This window comes from Sminthopsis crassicaudata, chromosome 3 (genome assembly GCF_048593235.1).
Source record: "Sminthopsis crassicaudata isolate SCR6 chromosome 3, ASM4859323v1, whole genome shotgun sequence".
NCBI lineage: Eukaryota > Metazoa > Chordata > Mammalia > Dasyuromorphia > Dasyuridae > Sminthopsis > Sminthopsis crassicaudata.
In genome coordinates this window covers 654,195,557-654,199,717 of record NC_133619.1, presented here as the reverse complement: position 1 = coordinate 654,199,717, position 4,161 = coordinate 654,195,557, and positions in this window count along the sequence as shown.

Below are 4,161 nucleotides of genomic sequence, written 5' to 3'. Positions count from 1 at the left end.
TGAGGTTCAGCAGCAGCAAAAGGGGGGGGCTTCTTACCCGATGGAGCCCCCCGAGGCTGCCTGGGTTCCCCCGAGCTGACCGGGAGACACCCCGGAGAAGCGGGCCGCTCAGTGCCTAAGGGTAAATGGTTGCAAGACCCGGGAGCCGCCGGGAGTCCGCTTGCCGGTCGCTCTCCAAGGTACCAGTCGTAGCCCCTGGGCGCCCACAGCCTCAGGCCCGGGCAGCAAGAGCCAGCGCTTTTCCTGGGCTTGTGGGAAATGTGGTCCCGAGGCTGGGGGGAGCTTCTGCGCATGCTCCCGGGCTGCGCCGCGAGGAAGATCGCTAGTCTCTCTCCGCGTGCACCGGTCGCCGCGCCTGAGGTGCCCGGAAGAGCCGGGCGCCATCTGCTTTCTGCGCTCTATTACTACTTCCCCTTTGCTTTTGTTTTTGCCCAGGCTGCATTTCTCCTAAAGCCCCTCCCCCCTCCGCCCTCCAACTGCCCGGGTTCATCAAGTTTCCAGGTGTCTGGGCCGGACTCCGGGGTCCTGAGAGAGCGGTCCAGGGCACCACCTAGTGCCCCAACCGTGCAACTGCGAGGGAGCTGCTGGGAGAATTTACGATAGGGTTTAATCCTGGTTTAACTTAATCCTGGTTTAATTTAATCCTGGTTTAACTTAATCCTGGTTTAATTTAATCCTGGTTTAATTTAATCCTGGTTTAATTTAATCCTGGTTTAACTTAATCCTGGTTTAACTTAATCCTGGTTTAATTTAATCCTGGTTTAATTTAATCCTGGTTTAATTTAATCCTGGTTTAACTTAATCCTGGTTTAATTTAATCCTGGTTTAATTTAATCCTGGTTTAATTTAATCCTGGTTTAATTTAATCCTGGTTTAACTTAATCCTGGTTTAATTTAATCCTGGTTTAACTTAATCCTGGTTTAATTGCCTCCCGGACAGAGCGGCGAGCTTTTCCTCTGAGTAATCCACAGGTTAAAGACCCCCCAGCTAGCCCCCAGCGAGTACGGTCCCGGTTCCATCTCACTGGTGGCAAATTCTCCAGTTGATAAACGATCAAGGGAAATGAACAATTTTCAGATGAAGTTAAAACTATTTCTAGTCACAGGAAAAGGTGCTCTAAGTCATTACGGAACAGAGAAATGCAAGTTAAGACAGCTCTGAGATACCGCTACACGCCTGTCAGACTGGCTAAGGTGACGGGAACGATAACGATGAATGTTGGAGGGGCTGTGGGGAAACCGGGACACTGATGCATTGTGGGTGCAGTTGTGAAGGAATCCGGCCATTCTGGAGAGCAATCTGGAACTGTGCCCAAAAAGTCATCAAACTGTGCCTACCCTCTGACCCAGCGGCGCTACTCCTGGGCTTATGTCCCAGAGAAATACTAAAGAGGGGAAAGAGCCCCACTTGTGAAATAATGTTCGTGGCAGCCCTTTTCGTAGTGACGAGAAACTGGAAACTGAGTGGAGCCCGTCCGTTATGGTATGTGAATGTCTGGAATATTTTTGTTGTATAAGAAACGATCCTCTGGATGATTTGCGAGAGCTCTGGGGAGACTTACAGAAACTGATGCTGAGTGAAATGAGCAGAACCAGGAAATCTTTGTACACAGCAGCAAGACTATGTGATCCATTCTGATGGATGTGGCTCTATTCAATAGCAAGGTGATTCAGGCCAGTTCCAATGATCTAGTGATGAGAGCGTTGTGCCCAGAGAGAGGACTGGAGGAGCTGAGTGTGCATCACCTTAGGTTCTTACTGAGTGGTACTTAATTCTCTAGTCCACACCTTTTGCATCCGGCCTTTAAGGGGAGTTTTACCCCTTTGAACTTCTGGGGAGGAGCTTACTTGTTTAAAAGGAGCAAGTTCATTGGTAGAAGTAATTTTCCCACAAGCCCTTGCATTCTCACACACCCATTCTCTGGGAGGATAAAAGAAGACACCATTGAGCAAGGAGTGAGTCTACACTAGGTCAGAGTTGGAAGGCTCTCTACAGGAAGCAGAGTCTGCCGGGAGATTGAGTTGAGACAGCAGATCTCCTCCCAGAGAGCGATGATCGGCAGTCTCTGGAGACAACAGAACATTACAGATCACAACGTAGCATTTGTTGTTTGCTTGCATTTTGTTTTCTAATGTTTTTCCCTTCTTGATCTGATTTTTCTTGTGAAACATGATATTTGTGGAAATATGTATAGAAGAATTGCATCTGTTTAAACTACATTGGATTACTTGACCTTTAGGGGAGAGGGTGGGGGAAAGGGAAGGAAAAATTTGGAACACAAGGTTTTGCAAGGGTGAATGATGAAAATTATGTATATGTTTTAAAAATAAAAAGCTTTAATAAAAAATTAAATTAAATTAAAAAAAAAACATTCAGTGGCAAGAATTCACCAATCACCTCCTGAAAGAGACCCCAAAATGAAAACTCCAAGGAATATTGTAGCTAAATTTCAGAATTATCAGACCAAGGAGAAAATACTGCAAGCAGCCAGAAAGAAACAATTAAAATATTGAAAAGCCACAATCAGGATTATCTAGGACCTCTCAGCTTCCACTTTAAAGGACTGAGAGGCCTGGATTATGATATTCTGAAGGGCAAAGAAACATGGCTTGTACCCAAGAATCAACTATCCAACAAAATTAAGCATTATCTTTCAGGAAAAAAGATGGATAGTCAATAAAACAAGTGAAATTCATTTATTTCTGATGAAAAGCCTAGAGCTAAACAGAAAATTTGATCTTCAAATCCAGAATTTGAGAAGCATAAAAAGGTAAAAAAAAATAAAAAATATAACTGTTTCTTTTAAAAGTTAACAAGTTTACATCCCTATATGAGAAGATATGTTTAGCTCTTGAGAACTATATCTATTTACAGGGTGTAGGTATAATTTGATTTTGTGATGATATAAAAAAGAAACTAGTGGTGCAAAAAAGGATTGTACTGGAAAAAAGAGGGAAAGGGAGATAAAATGGAGTATATCACATCTTATTAAGAGGCCAAAAAAAGGCCTATTACAATTGAGGGAAAGAAGGAAGGGGGATGAAAACTCCAAGGAATATTGTAGCTAAATTTCAGAATTATCAGACCAAGGAGAAAATACTGCAAGCAGCCAGAAAGAAACCTTACTCTCATCAGATTTCAAAGGGAGACTATCAGACACATTCAGTTCAGAGAGAAACTTGTTTCACCCTAGAGGAAAGTAGGAAAGGGGGAGGCTAATAGAAGGGAGATCAGGAGTAGAAGGGAGAAAGGATAAGAAAGGGGGGACTATAAAAGGGAAGGGCTGTTTGAGAAAGGTGGTTCTCAGAAGCAAAACACTGACGAGGAGGGGAAGGGGGAAAGGAGAGAGAAAAGTATAACTTGGAGGAAATAAGATGGCAGGAAACACAGTTACTAATTTTAACTGTGAATGTGAAAGAGACGAATTCTCCCATTAAACAGAAGCAGATAGCAGACTGGATTAAAAGCCAAAATCCTACAATACAAAAGTTCAGTGGCTGGAGCACAGAGACTCAGTTCTTTATTTGTAAAATAGGGACAGACTAGGGAAGAAAATGGCAAATTACTCTAGTATCTTGGCTAAGAAAACTCCATGGGCAAAGTCCCACGTCTGTGGGGTTACAGAGGGGCAGAAATGACCAAACAGGCAATCCAACAACAAAGCTTTTATTTGTTTATTTTATGTAAGTCACCCAAGGCAGACTGTAGGTGACAAAGCCTATGACACCAAAAGGGCTCCTATTCACCTCATTCATTTAGCTGACTGATACTAGTTAGTGTTTACCTGTGCTCCAAAGACCTTACAGATGACAGTGAGACAAATGCTATTAATCCTTGGCTTTGGAGAACATGAAAATAAATGTTTCTGGTCTGTCAGGAATAGGAAAGGATGTGGGGAAAGGAGGGGGAAGATCAGAACTAGAAATCGGACAATCTGGCTCTGAGAAGTGGGGCTGGCCACTGGCCATGGACATTTCCTGTGGTGAAGGGGTGAATGTGATGGGGCAAATCCTTCTGCGATGGCTAACTGGTAAGAGACATGGCTAATGCAGTGACTGTGCAGGGGACCGAGCTCAGCAGCTCTTCTGCACTCGAGGGTTTGATGAAGCTGCGCCAGTAGAAACATGGATCGTCTCTGCAAATGTAAAAACTCCTAAATC